General features: G+C 43.7%; 3 protein-coding genes across 19 annotated transcripts in view; 1 reads left to right on the top strand and 2 right to left on the bottom strand.

The window, feature by feature from the left end:
• Nucleotides 1–17,839, bottom strand: part of LOC135909972 (CCR4-NOT transcription complex subunit 7-like) — a 35,408-nt gene extending 17,569 nt beyond the window's left edge. For 3 of the 11 annotated variants that reach the window (XM_065441975.2, XM_065441981.1, XM_065441979.1), the window contains exons 1-2: nt 17,687–17,839; nt 2,650–2,733 (exon numbers count right to left, since the gene is read on the bottom strand). The gene's annotated coding sequence lies outside the window, so the exon portion shown is untranslated. Of the gene's footprint in view, nt 1–2,588; nt 2,734–17,686 lie in introns of those variants that run through there. The other 8 variants (XM_065441976.2, XM_065441982.1, XM_065441977.2 and 5 more) reach the window with 7 other exon arrangements.
• Nucleotides 1–25,014, bottom strand: part of LOC135909971 (uncharacterized) — a 250,532-nt gene that overhangs the window by 219,373 nt on the left and 6,145 nt on the right. The window lies entirely within an intron of this gene.
• Nucleotides 21,424–25,014, top strand: part of LOC135909974 (uncharacterized) — a 65,134-nt gene continuing 61,543 nt past the window's right edge. The window contains exons 1-3 of one of the 7 annotated variants that reach the window (XR_010566887.1): nt 21,424–21,649; nt 22,084–22,221; nt 22,343–22,449. The gene's annotated coding sequence lies outside the window, so the exon portion shown is untranslated. The remainder of the gene's footprint in view (nt 21,650–22,083; nt 22,222–22,342; nt 22,450–25,014) is intronic. The other 6 variants (XR_010566884.2, XR_010566885.2, XR_010566886.2 and 3 more) reach the window with 6 other exon arrangements.

Genomic DNA, 25,014 nt, shown 5'->3' with positions numbered 1-25,014 from the left:
ACTTCTTCTCTTGTCCTTTGTGTTTTTGACTGGTTTTTTCGTTCAAGTATGCATAATACAATTTTTGGATGATTCATTTTATTTTTGGGTTCCTCTGAAGATTGTATCAACAAGATTGCACTGTACATGTGTGCGTGCTGCAAATTCCGCACTTGTCTTCATCCTTTCGTGTTAATTGTGCTAATTTAAAATCAAAATGCGGTAACAACGTGCTCACACAGTGAGCTTGTTGAACCATTTCCAGAATATATTTTCAGGCTACATGTTACAGCATGGAAAAAAGAAACACAAACTTATGAGATTTATTTCTGGAGTAATTTTCAATAAACAAGCTTGTCAAGCTGTCGTGTTACTCATATATCACGCTCAAGAAAAGCATGTCCTTGATGGTCGGTGCACTGATACAAAGGCTCCCTGCTCGCTTTACACAATAGGATCAACATCTTCTATAATGCTCTGCTAGGTGTTGTTGCCAGCATTGTTCTTTATGGCCAGCTTGTGTTCCCTCACCTTTACAGAGTAACATTACATCTAACCAACATGCACCCATTTGAAGGCTAACAAATTTTTATACAAAACACATTGGGTGCAGAGTGCAAATGTAAAAACATGCTTTTGAGAGCAATGCTCTTGTCATTAAAGGCCATGGGTATCAGTGCACCCTTCATGCTGCTGTCAGATAAAGAGATGCTGTTTTCAAGCAATAGCATATGAATGACATCCCAGACTTGACACGTGTGTTTATTCAAAGTTTCACTTGAAGTAAAACACAGTTTGCGCTTTTGTGCATGATACTTTATTTATTACCGCAATTTCAGAAGTGGTATCGAACCAACTGGCCTGTATTAGGTTGCTTTAGATGCCTGTATGACTTTTTTCAAAGCATTTCCCACACATTATTGCAGCACTCAGCAAGAATAAGCATACTCAGTAACGGGCCACTAGCTATGAGAGCAGTCTTGCACTAAGTAACAAAATATTTTTAAAATTGTAGTGAATACACAAAGGTCGCCATAATATCCCTATTACACACAAGTTTCTTTCCTGAATAAAATTATGGCATGTCAAATTTGTGTCTTGTCTATTATGTTCAACAGGGATGCCTCAGGCTGGAGCCAACGTTTCAGCAAGGGGAATTGTTTTCGTCAGGGCGAAACTGCTTTCCTCTGAAGCATTTTAACCTAATTTCTTATTCCCCCAACCACACCCTTCTGCACAACACATAAATGGAGGGGGGCAGAGACAATTAAGCAACCAATAAAGCTTTGCATGCCTGTGTCAATTCCTATTGGAACTAATTCAATTGGCAGTGAAAACAGTGTTGCTGGGCCCCATTAAAGGGATGATATTGCAAATAATTGCCAAATCGATCGAACTTTCTAGACAAGCAGTTTACAAGAGACTATTATGTGGTCACACAGCAAACAGCACACAGCAAATGGAAATGCTTGAAGTGCCCAGCCCCCAAAGGGTTAATAAAGAACCAAAAAGATTTGTGGGCACTGGTATATAGAGAAAGTGGAAGATAGATGCCACAGCACCGCGCAATTACCATTACAGATGGTCTAGTAAAGTGATCGGTCGTAATTCGGTCTAAACCGAAAAAATAAATTTAGAAAGAACTGCATCACCCCCATCGAAAATCTACAGCCCACTTGCCATGTTAACAAAGTTAACAATGAGATGACTAATCATCTCACAGCCAGCATGAGATAAGCTCTGGACAACAGCTTGAACACTGGAGCTGCAACATGGAACTTGCTACAAAGCTTAAAGCCATATGAAGTAGGCTGTATAATCTTTCTGATGGGATGCACCTGTGCTCATTCTTGGAGATGCTTTAACGCTTTAACCCATTAAGACAGCAAAAAACGAAAATAAAACATGCAAAATAAAAACGATTTCTTTCTTTTTTGCATGCAAATGATTTTGATCATATAAAGCATGAGCATGAGAAAAATTTTTGACTGTCAAATACCAGTGCATAAAAAACAATAGACGACCTTAAAGAGACATAGGTCCGTCCCTTGTATTTCACGTGCTGGTATTTGACCATGAATAACCAACAAGCCCAAATTGCAGCTCTAGAGAAAATCTTGCCAGAAAGGTGAATTTTACAAGGAAAAAAATTTACACTGTAACGAAGACGGGCTTCACTGCTCGTAATTTCACTTTGCAACAACTCCTTTCCCAATATGTTTTTTACAACAAGCACAAAATAAAGCCTGCCACCTAGAACAAGTGCAGAGGCCCCCTCTACACAGGAGCTCAAATCGCCTTCAGGCTTGCACGCAGACAAAAAACACTAGATCTGGTCTCATCGTTCGTTTTCTTTTGCAAGTTTGTGCTTGATGAGCTGAGCTCGTCTTCCATCCCTAAAGGGTTATCTAAAGTACATGGGCATGCAATTGCACCAACACCTGCTGCCTCTGTAAACAACAAAGATATGCACACCTATGCACACTTTTATGCACACCTTGTGCAGCTATGCACATGGATTATTCATGAGTTGTATAGATTGGCATTCTGCTGCACACACAATTAAAATATCAACAATAACTACAGATCTATTAGCAATGCCTCCTTACACTTTGAAGTTAGGAAACTCTGACAATTCTATAGAATAGCAAGAAGAAAAATGTGTTTCACCACATATTTTCAACAGTGGCCTCCAAAGACAGTGCACGTTTTCTCCAATGCAATGGTTACTCAGGCACGATGGACACAGCTTTCCTGCAGCACGCAAAACATGCCATGCAATTAAAACTGAAAATATAATGCTGCACAGATTATGCAACCAATCAGTATCAACAGAGCTACACCAAGGGTTGCAAGTCTTTGAACTCAACTTTAAAAGGCTCACCAAGGAGGTAAACAATGGTTACCACAGCCTGATAATGCTTGATGGACAATGCTTGATGCTCTCTCATTGGACAAATGCAAAAGAAACTAACGTAACTTGCTGCATTTAATAGAGCAATTTAGAAGCTGGCAATGACAATGTATCTCTTCATTTGAGCCCGCAATACTCCAATCAATCAATCAATCAATCAATCAATCAATCAATCAATCAAAAGAATTATTTCTTCATGACAAATATGGGAGTGGCAGAAAAAAAAGCTAACTGCAGCTTGGTAATGCTCCGGCCCCTACAAAGTCCAGCAGGAAGTGAGCTGCCGTACACTTCTAAATAAATGTGAATGGGAACCAACTAAACATGGGCGCTATAACGTAAAACTATTCCAAACTTTTCTATTCCAATTCTGCAATCAGCTTACCGCGATTGGTCAAAAACTTTTTGAACCACCCCCACTTCACCTGTCTGTCACGCAATGTCACGAAAACCGCGATTAGCTCACCATCTGATATGACGTGTACACACTGATTATGCATAATTTGACTGAACAAAACAAAAATAGTTATTTTTGAATCGACGCCTTTCTGCCATGAGCCCGCGGCTATTGGTCAAAAGCTTTCGGGCTGTACCCACTTCACCTGCCTCTCATGTGACGTCACAAAACCGCAAAAACTCACCGTGTCCAAGTGACGCATACGCGTTAAAAATGCATTAATATGCCGAACAAAACTGAATTTTCTTCAGAACAGCCACAGGCTGCCCCGTTCCAAAAGAAATAAAGATGGCTGCCGCCCATCGCTCCGGCACCAGCTGCTCGCGCCTGCCGGAGAGCATGGGTTTATTTGCATGTAATAAAACTTCTTGCGTGGCCACGTAACATTTTCGAGAACTTTTGGCACGTTTACGACCTCATTCTGCAAATTCTTCTTTGCTGAGGATGCAATTTCTAGTCATTCTTAAGCTTCCGTTGCATACCACCGAGATTGTCGAAGAGCCACCGCAAGCTAAATAAGAGAAAGCGGACCAATCGCTGTCGCCGGCACCACCCTCTTTATCCAGTTATCAATATTCAGTGCAATGGCTCGGCCCCATCGAATCCCTCTCCCCTTGAGCATGCTCCTCACCTTTTGTGAGCCAATTAGATAAGACAAGCCGCTCAGTGCAGGCAATGTTAATCGTTTTTCAAGCAAACAAAAGTGACCTATGAACAAGGGGAGCATTTGGTCTGTTCAGACCATAAAGTTTCCTACAAAAATTACTAGAGGGAACTCCGGCGCTAGTGTCTACGGGAGCTGCAATGGGAGCGGTTGTCCCAGCATGGGAATTATGGGAAGTACATGGATTTGCCTAAACTTCGTCCTTTTGGATTCAAACGGCTTTGTGACTTTGTAAACTCGTCATTTTCAACAGTGTATTGCGTAATAAATAATTAAATAAACATCATTAAAATTGCCCAACTGCAGGATTCGAACACAGGGACTCCAGCACAGAAGCCTCATATTGAAACCATTAAGCCATGGATGCATGTATCGTCAAGCGAATGAAACGCCCTTATGAATTTATCACGGGCATGCCAGTGCCTTGAGACGCTTGGCGCGTTTTGATTTGGCCACCTGGACAAGTTCAATCGTTACAATTAATAGCAACTGTACGCGTTCCCGGCATCTTCAGCACCTCGAAGAATATAGATCGCGCTGAAATATACGACAATAAGATTTATATAGCGCAATATGGAAAGCCACAAGAACGTCTGAATCCACAAGCACGAAGATCAGACAAATCCATGTACTTCCCATCATTCCCATGGTAGGACAATGACTTCAGCGCCAGAGTTCCCTCTAGTAATTTTTGCAGGAAGCTCTATGGTTCAGACAACCCTGCGGGTGACCGCCCAACGCTTGTGTCGGCGGTTACTTGATAAGAACAAATAATATGTGCGCATGGATGCAGTCTCAGCGATTAACCCATGTTTGGCATATTTGTTTAAAAGTGCATCTAGTTGGAATGATAGCGACTGATTTCCATAATTTGTGCGGCATAATCACTGAAGCCAAGGATCCTGAATTCTTGTGTTGTATAGGTAGTGTCGCTTTGCCAAACGAAAGGAACTGATGAAGTCAGTGTTACTGGTTTTAATGGCGAAACGGTAAGTACAGGAAAGACGGAATGCATAGATAAATTCCATGTTTAGCATGTTAAATGCGTTAAGAAAAGGAAATGTATGAGTAGCATCTGAACTGCGCACTTTTGACAGACTGAGTTTCTTAATGTTATCTAATCATGTATAGCCCCATACAAGGTGGCAATAATTTAGTGTTGTTAAAAATAATCCATATTAAATTTAACTTTTACTGGTAATATTTGACGGTTTTTATTAATCAGCCCAGCAACGCAATTTAATCTGCCGCAGATATTTTCCATTTGCTTGTTCCATGATAGTCTCTGAAAATTAACTCCCAACGCCTTAACCTCGTTAACAATACTAACTACATCATTATCAAGATATAAGGTTGTAGCGTTCCTACTTAAAGGACACAGTAAACGTAAAGCATTGCTGTGGAACTGGCGTCCATCTTGTCTACATTTTATTCTCACTTCCTTCTTCTCTTCTCCTGAACCCAGACTCCTGCGCTTCTTCATCTTCTATTCCAAGGCTCATACCGCTTCACCCTTCCAGGTTTCTTTTGCTAACCCCTCCTGGGGTAATACTTGAAAACGTTTCCAATCGAAGCACATTCAACTGAGCCACGTTCGCCAATGTACCACACAGTCTTCAATATTCCTTTCTGAGTGGCCGTCTTTGTCACAGAGTAAGGACCATAAAATTTGGCATTGGATTCTCTTACTCCTTTCCTAACTAGAATGAGGTCGGTGACTTGAATGTCTGGAATATCTGAGCAATGTCTCTTGTCAAAATTTTTTTTCATTCGTTTACGGTACCTCTCCTCCTGCGATTTCTGTTTCCTTTCCTCGACGATCTGGAGATTTTCTAACAGCCCAAGTTCACGGTCCGCCTGAAGAATAGGGGTTTCTCCTGAAGAAGCGAATTGCGGGCTGCATCCCAAGCCGCTGGTGTAGGAGCGATTGTGATGTCTCACAGCTGCTTCTAAAGAGCATTTCCAACCACCAGGGAAACTATCGTACATCCTGATGTATTGTTTAACATCTCGTATGGCACGCTCTGCAAGCCCATTCGCTGCGGGATGGTATGGCGCACAGAACTGGATTGATATATTATGGTCTCGAGCCCATCTTGCTAGCTTTTCGCTCTTGAACGCTGGACCGTTGTCACATACAATTGTCTTGGTTGTCCTAAACATATCCCGTTCGAGAAGGGCGATGACACTATTCGCATCTTCTTTTCCTGCCCGTGCCGCGACCATCCTGGTGCATTCATCTATGGCCAGAAGAAAAGCTTGCGTTTTTCGGACTCCTTCTCGTTTCTTATTTAGCTCGGCGAAATCCAGGTGTATAACTTCAAAAGGCACGTTTGAGTGGCAAGGTATTATCATGGCGTCCGTAGGCTAATTATATTTCACTTTGTTGATTTGACAAATGTGGCATGAACGAACGTATCGATTGACGTCGTCTTTCATGTGAGGCCACGTAAATCTCTTGACTAGCTTGTTGTAGGTGCGCCAAAATCCATCGTGTCCTCCAGATTCTGGGCTATCGTGGTACAAATAAAGCACCCTGGAAACCAGCGTTGGCGGGACTTGATAGCGACCTTCCCTAAAAATCAATTGTTCAGTGCCTTCCCACAATTTAATTTCATTGATTTCTGCCGATTGTTCGTTGTTGGCCTGTATCATCAGTCTAGACAATGCATCTGCATCAGTCAAAAGGGGTCCAGGTCTGTGGGAGATGGTGAAATCGAACTGCTGCAAATAGTTCACCCATCTGGCGATACGTCCCTTAGGTTGGGTCATATTCAAGAGATGAGTGAGGGCTTGGTGATCGGTGAACAAAGTAAACTTCGCACCTTCTAGGTACGTACGGAAGTACTGAATTGCTTTGAGGACTGCAAGAGCTTCCTTTTCAGTAGTGGTGTAGTTGACTTCAGGTGGCTTGAGGGTGTAGCTGTAGTAACCTACTACGTGTCGCCTTTCTCGGCCGGATGCTTCTGGACATTTCTGGTACAAGACTGCACCTGTCCCATAGTGTGAGGCGTCGGTATTCAGTTCAAAGGGTAAAGTGAAATCTGGTATGCGTAGAATAGGGTCAGCAGATATTCTGTGCACCAGATCACGGTAGACTCTCTCACATTCCTCATTCCACTCAAATGGAACTTCTTTCTGTGTTAGGCGCGTGAGGCATCTTGTTTTGATGGCAAAGTCTTTTATGAAGGGCCTGAAATGTCCTGCTAATCCCAAAAATACACGCAATGAGTGTACATCATATGGTTTTACCAGTTGGGATATCCTCTCGACGGACTCTTGTTTCGTGCTTTTGGTAGTCCCATCAAAGACTCTTCCAAGAAACACCACTTTTCTTTGAAAGAACGCACTTTTCTTAAAATTAACCTTGAGGTGTGCCAAGCTCAAGGCATTTAATACCTGGGACAGGTGTGCCTGATGCTCCGTCTCTGTTTTGGAGAAGACGATAATATCGTCTATGTACACGTTACAAAAGACACCTAGGAAAGGCTTCAGGACTTCGTTCATAATCTTCTGGAACCATGCTGGTGAGTTTTTCCAGCCGAAAGGAAGCCGGTTATACTCGTACAGGTCGAAGGGCGTGATAAAAGCAGTGTACATTTTTGTTTCTTCGGTTAGCGGGATCTGCCAGAAACCTTTGCACAAGTCAATACGTGAAAAACATCGGCAACCACCTGTCTCATCTATAATCGTGTCTATCTTCGGCATGGGAAATGGTATAAGTTCTGTCTGTCGGTTGAGAACCCTGTAATCTGTGCACAGTCTGAAAGTTCCCTCTTCTTTCGGCGCAATAGTTATGGGAGAGGCGAAGGGTGACACCGAAGGCCGGATTATATTGGCGTCTAGCATCTCCTGCAATTCCTTCTTCAACCATATCTTGCGCTCTCTTGACATGTTGTAAGGTGATTTTCGGATGACGGTCTTGTCGGTGAGTTCGAAAGGCACCTTGTGTGACGTCATCGCCGGTGGATAGCTTCCTATGCATACTAGTTCAGGATAGGTCGTTGCAATATCCTCCGCGCAATTGACAACTCGCAGGTTATCCTTTCTATCCGGCTGTGTCTCTTGCCTTGATAGTCCTTCCACTAAAACCGCATCGTCCCAGTATACGTTGATTTTTAGTTTCTTTATATCTGGTCTGGATAGCAGAAAGTCATACGTCACCCCCTCAATCACCAGTACTTCACTCGCTATTTCATGACCTTGGAACTCGATGTTTACTGAGGCCCACTGATTATGCATTGTTACTTTTCCATCGTAGCCTTGCACCCGTAGTACTCTTCCACTATGCAGGTGACTTGCATCTACCAGCTTGGCATTTATTATAGACACAGAAGCACCGCTGTCAACCAACGCCATCATGTGTCTGTTTCCCACTTTCACAGGGATGTGAAGTAGGCTAGAGCAAGTTAAATAAACAGTCTCAGTTGTGGTCATCGGGTCGGACTGATCACCCTTGTTTATCAGTTTTTTGTCGTCGGAGCCTCTTCAGCGTACGAAAGTAGGGGAACAGGGTCGCTGTCGATGTTATGCACCCGACCTCTGGGAGCGCGCCAACCCAAGCTCTCTGTGCCGCCTGCAAGGCGGCGCGGTTCTCGCTGATTACGGCTTGACCAATCCGTGCCGGACCGTGTGAAGTGACCGCTTGAGCTAGCGTTTATATTTTCTTCTGAAGTAAATGATATGTCGTGAAGGCACTCCAGGAGCCCGTCCATAGTTTTAGGTGACCGTAGTTGCACTTGCTTCAGGACTTGCGCGTGCAGTCCGTGCATTATTAGTGCTACTACGGCAGACGGAGGAAGCATAGGCTCGGCCAGCTTTAAAAGGTGGCATTTGTCAAAAAAATACTCTACGAGGGAGCCTTGCTTGAATTTGAAATTAAGCGCGGCGTCCCACCTTTGCACTGGGTTGCTTCGGAAAGTCGTCAAGAATTTTTCTTTCCACTGATTCCAAGAGTTGCCAGCCTCTTCAATAATGTGCAAATCATACCACTTCCGTGCAACACCGCTTAAGTAACTACGCATGTTAGTAATCTTGTCCTCATTAGAGTGCCAGTTGTTCTTTCCAGCGGCATATTCATAGAATTCAAGCCAACCTTCTGGACTTGATGACATGCCGTCGAATGCATCAGGTTCTACAAATTTAGTCACTGGCTTCTCAGCGTTTAAAGAGCTTATAAGCGATGTCACCAGCTGGTTTTGTTGCGAAATCTGTTCTTGTTGTAGCCGAAGTGCTTTCAAAACGAGGCTCACCTCTTCCGTCGACGACTGTGATCCAGAGTCCTTCCGACGCATCGGTTGAAGAACTAATTCGTCGAAGATCACCAGAGGCAAGTTCACGTTCACAGCACCCTTCCGACGTAGTTCATCAGGGTCCATGGAAGCCTTCTCTAAAACCAGGTTCATGAGTTCTGCCGAGTTGAGTTCGCGAGGTAGTTCCACCGCTGGTTCATCTTCAGCTTGGTATCTCGAAAAGATGATCTTGTCCGCGGAGGTCTCCTCAAGGAAAAATCTCACCCACATGTTGGAGTTCGCTGTCGGCTGCGCCAAAATAATGTAGCGTTCCTACTTAAAGGACACAGTAAACGTAAAGCATTGCTGTGGAACTGGCGTCCATCTTGTCTACATTTTATTCTCACTTCCTTCTTCTCTTCTCCTGAACCCAGACTCCTGCGCTTCTTCATCTTCTATTCCAAGGCTCATACCGCTTCAAAGGTGTCTGTGAATACAAGAACTGTGTGCTTAGAGCAATAAAAGCCTCTGTTTTCTTTGTGTTGATTTTCAAGCAATTTCTTCTTGACCAATTTAATACCTCTGCAAGCGCATCATTTGCTGAAGACACCATCCTATTGGCTTTATACCATTGAAATTAAACCATTAAACCATTAAATGCATTAAGAAAAGTGCTGTATCATCTGCATAGCCAACCCATTGACAATTTATAACAGAGCCAAAAATATTGTTCATATAGACAATGAATAAGAGCGGCCCAAGTATGGCACCTTGACGGACTCCAGTATTAACGTTTTAAGACTGAATTGAAATTACAATGTGAAACAAACTGACTTCGGCACTGTAGATATGAATACAGAAGGTCGTTCGATTTCCCACGCATGCCATACTGGGGAGGTATTCTGTAGGAGTCCACCTACTGTACTGTCCATTTCGGCTGCTTCTGAGTGGCCGGGGCTGCTCGTCTCCTCCTCACTCGTACAGCTGCATCCAATCAGCAGCGGCCAAAATGGACAGTGCACTAGGTGAACTTTTACAGAATACTCCCCCAGTTCTAGTTTATATAATAATAGATTATGTTGGATGCAGTCAAAAGCTTTCGAGAAGTCAATGTATACACCTAAGACAAAGTGTTGATCCTCAAAGGCATCAGTTATAAATTATTTTTGAGCAAGAAAAGCTTGTTCTGTAGATTTGACTTTCAAAAAAACCATATTGGGCGTTGGAAATCAGACTGTGTTTATTTAAGAATCCGAAAAGTCACACGTATATCGACCTAAAGTTTCCCAGATCATTTTTATCACCACCTTTGTGAATCGCAATTACCCTCACCATGTGCATCTTTTGCAGAAAACAGCTGGTTTCGAGCACTAAATTAAACATTTGCGTCAGGATAGGAGCAATGATGTCTATGATATATTTGACAGGGCAAATTTGCATGCCATTTGCGTCAAGTGCTCTTGAATTTTTTAGACTTAAATATATCCACAACTTGAATCTCCGTTGATGGAAAAAACATACTAGAAGAGAATGTACTAGTTCCCCAAATAGGATACGGATTTATGTTGTAAGAATTTGACTGGCCTACCACAACAAAATGGTAACCGAGTGCATCTGATAAGTCTATTCTATCTTTCATCTGACAGATTTCTGCACAGACCTGCAATTGTACAGTCAGCCTCAGGATTAATTACGATGTTTAGTCGTTTCCACAGCAGCTCAATGTTGCTGGCCGTGACAGAAATATGTAGAATAGTACTCTTCCTTTGCGCTTTTAAGTCTGGCATTCAAGCTCATACTCATACTGCTTGCAATCGAACCACGATTTTTTTTCAGTGTTTGCGATGAAAACATCCATAAGGGAACTTGATGAATGGGTAATGCGAGTAGCGTTCTCAATAGTGTTTACAAAACCATTTGACTGGAATAGTGATGACAAGTCATTTTGTGCCCTTGAAATTTTTAGCATATCAATGTTAAGGTCACCAGCGAGGAAAAGGCATTAATATCAGCATCAGGCGGGTGGTACACAACAGAAAAAATATTGGACTGACTGTGCACACTCAAAACCTCGAAGTTAGCATTTGAAAGAGAAAACAGAATTTATGAAACATGCTAGAAAACAATATGCCCAGGTTAATATTCACAGCGAAAACAAGACTGCCATGATCCTGGAAAGCATAATATGATTTTAAAGTTGACATTAATGTAACATGCAAGGAATAGTACCTCTGTCCCATTTGCATTCAATGTTTGTAACCTCCTCAATGACAACTGCATGATCACGTGATTATACTCAGTTCAAGGTCTCGCGATCGCCAGTTATAAGAGCACACCAAGACAAATTTGGGCTTGAAGAAGGCCCTCTTGTTTACATCATAGGAAAAGGAGGTGAAGGCCATGTGGTAACAAATCACAAGCATTGATGCTCCAGTCAACACTCATGAACACTGTGGCAAATGGAGTGCTGATAAGTTAAAGGGACTGACAACCAATTTTCATGGTACCCATAGTGCAATGGAAAGCCTATCGAATGTTCAACAGCATTTTCTGCCGTGGAACATTTTTTTATCAGAATTTTTTCTATCTGCAGTGAGGATGTAGTCGATCGCTAGAAGCATGCTGAAAACTGTGATAGGTCAGCGCGACAGTGATTATATGCCGGCATTAGTGGGAGGCAGACAACAAGGGTGGCCGTGCTGTAACAAAGTATAATTTTGTTTAGGAAGTTGATGTTCCTGTGATTCATGTTTTCCAAATTGTCAAATGATTTTTGCGCGATAATAGCTATGTGTTTTCATGGTTTCCTGTCCAACTGCTGTCCAACTGCTGAAAGCCAGTCAAAATGAAACTAATCGGATCAAACACCTTTAGACGTGATACGGAGTTCTGAGTGTTGCCGTAGCCACGTGCAAGTTTTTTGATTTCCTAAGCATAGAATAATGCGCGAGTGTCTAATATTATACCAACTGCAATTTTAAGCACTAATTATGATGTACTTAATAACACTCAACTTACGTACAGTAATCCCATAAAATACACCATAAGTACCAAGATTTCTCTGCCAGGCCTCGCCACTTACTGGTTTTCGAGACTTTTTTTGCCACTTAAGAATTATAATTTCTACTTAAATCGCGAACAGCGTGCTGGATTCTATTACTATAAATCATGGTCAGCTCATTTCCATCGACATCTCGCAACACATTCTGGCTAGTTGCCAGTCCCTTTAACATCAAGCAATTCACCACAGATTTTGGAGACGCGCCTCTCGAAAATGGTGCTAAGCGCAGGATATTTGCTACATGAGTATTACTTCATCGCTGCTCAACTTCAATTCCGCAACTGGGACACACGTCCTCCAAAGTGATAAATTAAAAGTAAATTACTAATAATATGTTAATTAGCTCAAATTACTTTGCAATGTAATTAATGCAGAAAGTTGAGCTAGTTGGTGTTCATGCAGTTGCTGTGACATACTAGCGTGAACAAGAATAACAGAAAAAAAGGTGTGACAGGCCAGGCCCTGTGTCACTTTGCAATGTCTTGTGCATCCTTCAAGTAATCCACCTGATGTGACAGAATTGCGATGTCCACAGGAGATCTTTAACAAATCTGCTTCGATTAAATGAGCACTGGCACAAAAACTCTGTCTTGGTTATTTTGATCTGTTAGACAGTCACAAGCTCTAATCATGGTATGAAACCTCAATTCCTAAAATGTGTAGCAAGCCATAAATTATAATATCTTAATGTGACAAAGTAAAAAAGCATGGCAAATTTTACAGCGTAGGGCTTGTTTACAAGTGCTCCCTCTATACGTAATGAATCACATAGTATCACTGACATGTAGATCAGTGCAGTAGACGAAAATGCATCATGGTAGTCTTACGCAAGCTTTAGACGACGGGGTAAATAGGATTAGGAAAGCTGAGAAGGATGAAGGGTGCTGTGCACTCCGACAGCAACAGCAGGGGCCAAAGGTCATGTTGAATGAAAGAAGTGCAGAGTGAAAGAGGAAAGAATGGTTCATCCGGCATGCATCCAGTTTTCGGCGACACGGTCATTGTGTGGTTTGCGACCACTGCACCAAACTGACTAATGTTTCCATCAGTGGTATGTGACTTCTACCTCCGATTTTTGCAACATGTACGAGTGCCCTTGTAAATGAAGCCTATGCCAAGAAGGTGCGCTCGATTTGGCATGCGCTTTGATGTGCCAGTAAAAAAGGATATTGTTGGCTGTTTTCTGTGCATTCAAGGAATTCTGGCACAACAATGTAGTTAGGAGGTCGGCAGCTATTTAATAGAGCAACAAAAAAGGGATACGAACTTTCTGTGTCAGTGCTCCTTTAATATAGAGAACCCAGTACGTTGCCAGCAACAAATAAACACCAGGAGACGCTTCTCCCGCAAGAGCCCGCTCCATGCCTCTGCACTCCAAAGACTACAGTTTCTTAGAGGTCACAGTAGCTCAAACAGGAGGTGCCCCAGTGGGGCGACAGCAACGAACATGTGGCGGTGCATGCATCACACATGCACAAGCTGCAAAGACTGTCAAACGTTGGGGGGGAAAAAAAAAAAGCTCACAACATAACATATACATTGAATTCAGAGAACACTGCAAGGGGGGCCATCTTGCCTCATATAGCATCCAGAGAACCTCCTTGTGCACAGCTTGGAAGGTGCATCCCAAAAGGTGGAGCAAGACCTTTTTTTGATATTGTTCGTACCTAATGACCACCATTCCAAACCCAGGGTTCACAAAGGCAGCACTTTAGCAACTGGCCTAGACATAAACAGCAAGGAGGAGGGGGGAAATTCAGACAAGGTGAGCCCTGGTGCGTTGCCTTTGATGAGATGTTACAGTTGGTATTATGACATGTAACTGAATACAGAACACTAACGTCCAGCACATTATGCAGTTAATGCATTACTAGCCTCTTCCGATAAAAAGAAACAGCAGTGCCCACCAAGGTGCTTTGTGAAGTTAGTCATGGAACAAGAAAAATGCCCTGGCACTTGGGCATGCATTGCAAAATTGCGAGATACAGTGCTTAAATTGCATACACCATAACAAACAGCACCTGTCAATTCCAAGTTGTATGCTCAGGTCAGAAATGATTGTTCACTTTTCCTGGCATGCTGTGTTCAGCAATCTCCTGCGAGCAGAGTGTTGTATGTTATCATCATCATCATCAGCCTGGTTACGCTCAATGCAGGGCAAACACCTCTCCCATACTTCTCCAACTACCCCGGTCATGTACTAATTGTGGCCATGTTGTCCCTGCAAACCTCTGCTATGCTTCCCTTCTCTTGGAATCCAGTCCGTAACCCTTAATGACCATCGGTTATGTTCCCTACTCATTACATGTCCTGCCCATGCCCATTTCTTTTTCTTGATTTCAACTAAGATATCATTAACTCGCACTTGTTCCCTCACCCAATCTGCTCTTTTCTTATCTCTTAACATTACACCTATCATTATTCTTTCCATAGCTCATTGCATTGTCCTAGTGTTGTATGTACTAATACACATACTGTGCTGCCACATTTCTCAGGAAAAGACCAGGCCAATATTTTTTACTGCAACACACCACTGCACCATGTCCCTGCAGATCGGCTTAGCTCCAACACATGTCATTGAGACGTGAACCCAGAGGAGCCCCTTTTATTGCATTTCGTTCATATGAGTGTGAAAGCCATAAGAGTGAAAGCAGAAGAGGAAAAAACACCCAGGTGCAATGCATTATTCCCCATATTCGCTGATGTACCTTGACTCCAGCCTCAACTCCACTGAGTTGAGGGCAGCACTGAACAATTCCTGCCTTCAGGAACTGCTCATAAGACACCCTTCAGCATCTACCCTTTGGGTAGATGCTGAAAGTGACCAAATACGAAAATATAGCTCAGGATTTGCTGCAGAATACTATTGAAGTGCATAGTCTACTTGAGGTGAGAGGTGGTGCTGCCCTACACTAAGGGGAGTGGATAAGGTTGGACTTGGGGCACATGTGTAAATAACCCCTTGCCAGACAGACAAACGTTGAAGACTACATAATGAGAGAAGCATGCTGTACATGCGGCTTCATACTGCAGTATCGTACATGAGAAACAGGTGCAGACTTTTTCACAATGAGAGAGCATAAGAAATTGCATACCCAAGTGTCTTTGCAAACCCAAAGCTCCACGCCCTGTTTTCATTCTTTTGCTTTCTTTTGTATGCCCAGAGGTTTGCGTTTCCCAACTTTGGGTGTGAAAACCTAGAACTCCCTAATAGTAAGCCATACCAATAGCAAACATACACAACACTTCCAAGTGCTTTCATTAGGCTGTTCGTATTCTTTTTTCCTGTGTTTTTGAAAATATACCCCAGTTTATAAGTAGAGTGTACGTCCATATTCTCAACAAAAGGCACTTAAATATTCATACAATCCCGCTAGCACTTTACGAAATTCACATATGACTACTTTTTGCTGAGCTCATCAGCCTCAAGTGCTGTTTGTAGCCTTTTAGCATCATATCAATGCATTGCCTGTTTTTGCCTGCACATTTTCTTAAACAGGCACAATGGAACTGGCACACTACTGCAATTTTATGTGATATGCATTTCACTCAGCAGTAGCCATGGTCTTAATCAGGTATGTTTTCCGTGACTGCAAATGTCGCATTCCAGTTTCACATGCACATAGCACGGCAGCTACAATTTTCGCCTTTGCAAGCACCTAGCTGAGGACTAAATTATTCTTGGCATCATTTCACTTTGGTGAAAAGAGAGTGAAACAATTAGGAAACTGTTTTTTGCAAGAGTTTTTTGTGTAATGAATGTGTTACTTTATCAAAACAAAAATTAAGTAGGCAGGCCACAATAAAGTGTCTAACAATGGCAGTTGCCATTCGTTCTCCTTTCTCGCCGCAAGTGCACTTCCATAGAGGTCTCAGCACTCCAAACATCGAAAAATCACACAAGTGCAGGGTCCGACAGCCCATTTGCTGCAACAGCGAATTCGCAAATGTGAAAACGACAGCAAATTCGCACCATGTGAAACAGGCTAAATATCAACCGTTTCATTATAAGGTCACTGCACTGCCTCTTACTTCAGGAAAATATATGGGGACTAAAGCAGGCTATGTGCTAACTGATGCTTCTTTGGGTTCATTACAGTTGCATGAAGTTATTCCTGCAATCAAATATTTTAAAAAAGTAATCTAATTGAAAATGGCTACCCATATTGGCACACAACTGCTGACCATCTTTACGATTATAACAGGATAATTGCCATTCATAACAGGAGTCTACATAAGGAGAGATGTCACAAGACACCTGTACCCAAAGGGGAGAAGGCAAAGACCTTGGAGAACAATACTGCATCATCTGTTGTCTGCTGCTTGCCATCAATATTACCCAAATAAATGCCCCTTGTCCAAGTGCAGTAATGGGAATACACCAGGTGCTGCATGCATAGATAGCCTGTCGATAGCACTCACTGAAAGTGCACGCCTATTTCTGCAGAATGCAGCAAACATTACCCGGCATATTTTTTCACGTAACCAATTGGAGGTCAGCACTCATCTCGACACACTTTCACATCATGATGTAACCAACGTATCTTTTTTTTTGGGGGGGGGGGGGGGGTCAACACTACGAACCCACACAAACACCAACCCAGTTTTGAATGGTGCCTTATCAGCAGGAGAAAACTGTTGATAAGGCAAACAACAAGGGCCAGAAGCCACACCAACAAAGAGGAAAATGGCTCAGGGTTCCTGTCTACTCCTCGCTGGTACAGCTCCAGGCAATCAGCAGCAGTTGAAATGGACAGTCCACTAGGTGGACACCTACAGAATATCCTCCCCACTAGTCTTACTGTGTTAACAAGGCAAGAAAATGTTACAAGAACCCCTGTACCCTAAGCTATTATAAGGAATATGCCTGCGCATAGGAAGCTGCAGTCAACTTCAGGCAGGCACACTAGTGAGCCTTTCGGCATAAAATAAAATGCGCAGTCGATAGCGGGATCGAACTCTCTAATATACGACAGCAATGAAATTAAAAAGGCGGCGGCCAAGGTTGATTAAAAACACGAGGCGAATTCCAATTCGCGAACAATCACGGAATTCCGGAAAACCGAACAAACCGCGTCATTTATTTTACCTGAACTAGATCCTTCTCAATTCGATGTTCGCATTTTTTTTTCCCTCCACGATAATTATACGCGTACGTGTTCCAAGTTTCCTTCGACCGGGCCTTTCTCGAACGCTGCTGATAGCACTAACTGCCGATACTATCTGACGTGACTCGGCTTTTTGCGCAGCACACTGCCGATGGACAAATTTTTTGAGTCGACTGAAAAACGTACTGCGAGCAGATGAAAGGGGGGAGGGGGGGGCGCACAAGACGCAAACTACAAGGTCGCTCCTCAATGAAAAGGAACGAGCAACTCACAGGCCTCTGGAGACTCGGGGATCCCACCATTTCATGTCGTCTTCCACGATCAGAAGCGCGAGGCAGCGCGTTAACCAGTGCACGCACACGCGCGTGCACCGGTGGCGCGTGTCTTTTATGTCAAGGACATTCATTTCAAGTTGATGATGAGCGCGCTTGACCAACGAGGAGTTTCGCTTTTGAAGGGTGGGCAAGGCGACCAAGAACAATCGGCACAGGCACTTAGCTGCGACACACCACTTTTCTATCGGTGATGATAAAAACAGCGCACATGCCGGCACCCGGCCGTGCCGCGCTGTCATGTCACCTCAAGTTTAATTTCGCCGGAGGTGCTTGCGCATTTTTTGAGGCGACTGCGACGATGGGCGATGACTGCGGCGTTGTAAATATTGAACGCGATGACCAGCTAATTGAGCCATGAATTTCAACCACTGCGTTTGTCTTCGAACTTTTTCTAGAGTACGGCAAGCGACTGCAATAACGTTAGGGGGCGTGGACACGCCAATGCATTTCTTTGAGTATGTCCGATATCAACTGCGTAAGCACCATGCGGCATTCTACAGTCAAAGGATTTGCCTGCAAACGTCGGCGTAAGCAGACGACCATAACCATGTTCCGCGGGCGGCACTTCGCAAAAAGCATTGCTCTTCGACTGCTCCTCTACAGTGTTATGAAATATACAGCCCTTAATAAATACACAGCTTTAGTGGACTTCTCGCTGATTTGAGGCAATATCCACTCATTTTCACTGCTCCACAGACCGCCTCTCATCGTTGCACGTTCCGCTCACATTTCCAAGCAACGCGCGCAGTTGGAGATCACTGTTGCCGGCATGCGTACTTTGCAGGATGGTTTTTAACGATAAAATCGCTGCCTCCAAATGTGCATATTTCATTTTTGCTTTCTAAGCAATTATTGACATCTTGGTGCATTATAGCAATGTTAATTTCCCTCAGCCAAGGTTTTCCGGAAACGTTCCCCGTTCGTTCTCCCTACAAGACGGATAACCTCATTTCGCCTGACGCTAGGGGAAGAATGGCACAAGTGACTCCCTAACAAGTTGCGAAAAAAGCCTCCTCGCTCCGCCTGACCCCCAGACCCTCTCCGACTTCTTCAAAACAGGGAACGCGGCTGGTTCGCGGCGCCGGCGTGGCTTCGAAGCTCACTTTCCGTCCCTGTGATTTGGTGTCTAGACACCCTACCTGTGATTATGAAGGAGGAAAAGAGTCGCTTAATTTCTGCAGCCCACCAGGGAGTACGGCGCAGCGTCAGCAAAATGTGGCTACAAATGTTCTCTCTCTCACACACACCAAACAATGATTAATAAAAAAACTGATAATATCGCGTTAAGTGTGCCAGAGCAAAGTTTTCTTCCTCCCCACCTCTCCGCGATGACGGAGAAGCGTGGAGAAATCTGACTAGCGGCGCGGGTCGAGTACGAAAGCCGCTATCACTATTTGCATCCGACAAGAACAGTCGCAGGAATTTCCGTCAAGGCGATCCCATTCTTCTAAAAGAAACAGGCAGTGAAAATAATTTTCATTTCGTTGTTGTCGAGGCCATGAACGAAGGCGAACTTTTGCGTTCATCGTAGAACAGACAAGAAAGCATGCAAGCACGGTGAAAGGCGTTAACTGCAACAAACACTAGAATGGTATTGGTAATCATTGCAGAACGTCATGCGCAAATACAAATTATTAACTTCGTAGCTTTTTTATGAATGAATAATAGATGAATAATTTTATTCATAACGTATACGCAAATTTATTTATTACGTCTGCAAAAAACAGGCAACCCTGTACAGTGTGCAAATCCTAAACTTAGGCAACAATGAAATTTTATTGCTACTTTTACACAATGCACACAAACTGTATATTAAAAACTTTTAACGTAAATTAAGACAATGTTTACGCGAACGCTAAAACAAAATTTCAGTACTTTTTGTATATGCAAAAATCTGGCAACATATGTAGGTACATAAAAGTCTGGCCACCTAACCTAAATTTTCCTGTTAGCGCAAGTGCAGTGGTCCTACTCTGGATGCGATGCATGTCGCGCACGTGCGGCGGCGCCAGCAGCAAATCTAATGTAGTCTTTTGCTGGTTCAACAGTAAGATTGAAAACTGCGGCTTTCATTTATGATATGAATGGCGTATTCCACACCCACGTAAATCAGATTTGCACGGATTAGACACCACAGTCGACATCGTTAATTAGGCAGTAACGCTAATAACCCATAATTCGACTTTTTTCGCTCGAAAAATGTCCCGGGTAACGTACCAGGGACATTTCTCGAGCGAAAAAAGTCGTCGGCTACGCTGTACTCGTCGTGGAAAGAAAATCGCGCCTACTTGAACTTAACTGTACTTAGCTACACTCAAGTTCCGAGACGCACAAAGAACTTCAGTGCATACGACGGCCTCAGCTACCTATGAATTATAAGACACTGTTTAAATAGGGGAAAGCGTAAGCAGGAGTGTCTGCATTCGCAACGTCAGATACCTTGTTCAAAAAGAAATCAACTGTGTGCGCGTGAATGTGTGTTTAATGTGATCCGGATTCCTCCATATACATGCAATCACTTGAGACAAATGAGCTACGCCCTGTAGCAAGGTTATGTGGATCTTTTGTTGCTACATACGTACACCCAAATAAACTCGGCGAATATCTGTGCTCAAAATTAACAAGAATTACAAAAATTCCACTTCGCGCCCGAGCAGCACGGTTCATATCCGCGATTTTTCATTTTCTTTTATTGACACGTACCAGGATGGACACAACGGCGCGCATGATCTCTATGCACACCGGTTATGTTGTCGTCGCTGTTACTAACATTCTGGCAAGTTCGGTTAGCACGCCGCCCATTCGCAAAGTTTTACAAGGAAACTGTGGTTCCATATGTGAAAGAGACGGTAACGCCGCCACGCGGGAAGCAGCGCCAGTGCCATCGCAATGTATGACACCGACTGAGGAGTCGGTACACTAACCCAAATCGGGTCACCTTGGCAAGTACATTAGCAAATATAATAATTTGAGAACAATTTTCACGCAGAAAAACTGCTTATTCAAGCGTTGACAAAAATACGTAATGATCTGAGTAAAATAAATGCGACAACACAAAGAAGCTTACTTTATTGTGTAAAAATGTGGCCACCACTATTCACCTTAAAAATCTGGCCACAAGTGCAGATGGCTATTTCATTTACAAGTTTAAAAACTAACGTTCAAATTACGCACTTTAGTTTGACATATAGTCTTGTGTTGACAAATTCTCACTATTTAAAAAATGAATATTATGGTCAGGAACAGTAAAACCCTAGTTGTTCACAAAATGATAGCCACAATGCAGCGTGTCACAAAAGTCTAGCAACATAATATTGCAATGGTGTGTTGTTGCTATTAACTTACTAGTGAAATTATGTTAATACTACACACAAACTTTTTTTAACATTACTAATCCCAAACATTATTATAAAATGTTGCGCAGAAAGAAAGGTTCTTCCTAGATGTCGCGTCGAAAAGTTCTACTTCTCCGTGGTCCTTTAAAAACAAATATTACAACTTTTTCTTGTTTATTATGCACCACTGGGCTAGAAAAATTGCACAAATTATGTTTCCTACGCAGTGACACATTAGAAAAACTAGAATAAGTTTTTTATCAGCGGTACACTTGTCATCATCAGCGACTGCCTGCTGAGATTTGGCAGCAGACGAAACCGCAGACAAGACCGGTCGTCAAAGTCCACCATACCGAGTACTGCGCGCTCCCCGACGGTTTGTAGAACACGTTTCACAAAATGCAAGAAAAAAAAAAGACACTGATGATGCACTCCATTACTACCTGTCCCCAGTGGTTAGATCTTGGATAAATCATTTATTTCAAGGGTTCGTGCTGCAGTTCCGTTTCGATACACCACGATCGACTGGCCAGCATCACTGGACAGCCAGAATGGAAAACAGCGCGTAAGTTTCATACCAAGATTGACTATGGCACATGTCGCGACTGCGAAGCGGGAAACTAGCCACGGAATATGCATGGTAATTTTATTGAGAATCCTAAGAGAAGTATATGTTGGCGTTACCCGCCGGCTGGGTTGTTGTCTGAGTGGCCGTGGCACATACCACAGTGGGGGATTGGCCATGAATCGGGTGGTTAAATTAGGTGCATAAAAATAATAATAACAACAAGGGAGTTAACAATTTCAGCATTGGAGTCTAAAAGTAAACGTTTTGCCCGCCGGTACAAAGAAAAAAGAAAGGACGTTTTCGTGCACTTTGGGCACAGCCGCTAGATTGAGACCATCGTACATCAATGAAACGATCCGGCTCATTTCTGGGAATGGCACCGGCCTCTCGGTATTCTGAAAAGTTCGCGAGTGTGCGCACTTTCTTTCCAGTAAATTTGGTATGCGAACAGCCCCTGGCAAGCTCCGGCCTCGGCGGCCCCTGCCGACGGACCACTCTGCTTCCAGCGTTGATCCCCCCCGCAGCCCGTCGGGTGCCCCGGAGATCCGCCTGCTGTATTATAATCTCGGGTGCTGTTTGGAGGCCTCCGTTTGCCGGCTACGTGTGCATTCAACCTCGCCTTTCGTTCTTCGCAGCCTAGGCATGCAGGCTGAAATGGTTATACGATGCACAACTGTGACTTTTCTGCAGATGTCGTACCGGAACTCTCGCTCCCGAGTGTACATCCGGACGTACACTTTGGACCAGTTTGATATGCAACACCTAACCTGTGTTCAAACAGCGTTTTCTGCAAACATGTAAGCCAGAACCTCATTCATTGCTATTTGTTATAATCTAGTTCTCGCGTTGAAGAAGCCTTAAGTTTGGCGCACCGTGTACGTGCCAGAAATTGCATCATGCCAAATCTTATCACGTGAAGAGGATTGCTTAGTCTCCCCCCCCTCCCCCCCTCAACACACGGTGCTCCTTAGTCGATTCTTACCAGTAGCGAACAAAAAAGGTTTTTAGAGTCTTCGAGAAGCTTTTCGGTCGAAAAGTTCGTTTCCAACGCTGTGAGAGTGCAGGGTGACAGAAAAGGAATCTTCACGTGTGCGCAGGCGGAAGGGGCAATATGCTTTGGACAGTTGAAACACGACAGGGCACCCCAAGTCAGTTGACGCTATCGGCCGCGCGTACGTAAAGCCTCTTGATCAACGCGCCTTCGGTCGAAATACGTCATGGAGGGGCGTTATGCAGGCTCGCAAGCAGAGAGCGCCAAAGAATTCAGCAGAAGTTTGGATTTTTTTATGTGTAAAAAAAAAAAGATAACATGCTTCGCTTAACTTTTGTGTTCTCTGCTATGCTGCCTGGATGTCAACACCAGGGTAAATGTCGTTGCCTACGATGCGTCATCAAGGGCGCATAAAATTGCATAATTTAATTACGGGTCCTGACCTAACCTTCTTCCTTTGGGAAATTTTCTGTTAGAAAACGAGAAAGCACAGCTCGTGACGTCGTCTGTGATGAGATACATGTGATCAAGCAAGTATTATCCATCTATTTGCAAAAAAGTGAACACGAGGCTGATGCCGAATAGAACGTTATGTAAATAATTGCTACTGCGAAGTATCAACGAAAGCCAGCTATGTCACTGAGACTGAAGTATCAACGAGAAGAAAGGGGGGTAACCGAGGGGCCCGATTTTTATTAGTCATATCATAAGAAGCCAACAAACAGTGACACCAAGGACAACATAGGGGAAATTACTTGTGCTTAATAAATGAAATAAAGAACCGATAAATTAATGGAAATTAAAGTGGATGAAAAAACAACTTGAACAACTTTTTCATCCACTTTAATTTCAATTAATTTATCATTTCTTTATTTCATTTATTAGGCGCAAGTAATTTCCCCTATGTTGTCCTTGGTGTCAGTGTTTGTTGGCTTCTTATGAGACTGAAGTATGAAAGACATGCACAGATAAGGGTGTCGCATAGCACACTAAGCGGTAAAAAAGAATCACTAAACGCAGAAGGTTCGGCCCAATAAATCGCGGTGCCACGCCGACTGGCTTGCACCGGCCATGTTGCGTGACTTGATTTTCTCCGCTGTGCTCATTCGCACGGTTACGAAGGACAATGCCGACTCCACGCAAGACGTCCACAAGCAAGACGACGACGGAACGAGACAAGACGAGGATGGTCCACGTCCATGTCCCGTCGTCGTCTGTGCACGTTGTGCTTTTCGTTGGTTTTTCACATTCAATCAAGGACCAACTGGTCCAGGTTTCGACTATTGCATCGTCATTGCCGTCGACAATTTACGTCATCGGTTGTTGGCGGCGCCTGCCGTCTCGTGTCATTGTCGATTATCTTGTTGTCGCTCGGCCATACTAGCTTTTAGCGCTCTGAATTCAGCGCGCGAACTCGGCATCTTCCACGCCTGTCAGCTCGTGCGCAACGAGGTGCTCTCATCTGAAGACAAGCGGATACATCGCACACGCCAAAAGCATGGCCTCCGAGATAGGCCTTGCAAAGCTGTTGTGCATGACACGTATATTGTTATCAAGTTGAAGAGCACTTAATAAAAACAGAATGCTTGCATATCGCCTTCCTAACCTGTTTTAAGCCCAAACCCCATGAGATAGATTTTGTTCACGACGGCGACGAGCGATGGCTTCGAACGACAAAACGGGCCAAGATGTAGTAACCCCCACATGTATTGCTCCCCTCGTTTTGACGCCGCATGAACATGTCATTGCACCACCCTAGACGCACTGTGTATTCTAATGCAGTATAACTCTATACTACAGTCCGGCGCATTGCCAGGATTTGTTTTCGGGAGGGGGGGGGGGGAGGTGCTAAGGTTCGATTATGCTCAAGTTTCCCATGCTGGGTTCATAATACAACTATTACCTTGAGCAGGCCCTTGGTTTGCCTGAAGGCGTGTGCTATCGTGTACTTGTCTGGGGCGGGCATTCGAAGGATATGCGCCTTTGTTCATAGGCGCCGTGGCAAGCATGAAAAGGAGCAGGGCGCCGGCCGGAAAAATTTCCAGGGGGGAGGGGGGGCAGTGAAGCCTGGTCAGCGCCTCCCCTCTCCCCTGGCTACGCCACTAACTACAGTGTGCTACAATATATTCTAGAACACTCTACACCACCCAAGACTGAGCCGTCGTCCAGAGTGCTCAGTGTGGCGCTGCAAGATTGAATTGGTCGGTTTTGTCACAACCTTTGTCATCTGCTTCACTTCGAGTTGCCAGGTTCCGATGGTTGATCAAAAGACTGATTAAAATAATTTTTTTTTCATGTTACCGTCGGATAACAAGAGCAGCATATCAGTAGTAGACGATGGAAGCGTGTTTAGAACGGGTCACGCTATTTC

Source organism: Dermacentor albipictus, chromosome 1 (assembly GCF_038994185.2).
Source record: "Dermacentor albipictus isolate Rhodes 1998 colony chromosome 1, USDA_Dalb.pri_finalv2, whole genome shotgun sequence".
In the NCBI taxonomy this organism is placed as follows: Eukaryota; Metazoa; Arthropoda; class Arachnida; order Ixodida; family Ixodidae; genus Dermacentor; species Dermacentor albipictus.
This window is presented reverse-complemented; position numbering and strand designations above follow the sequence as displayed.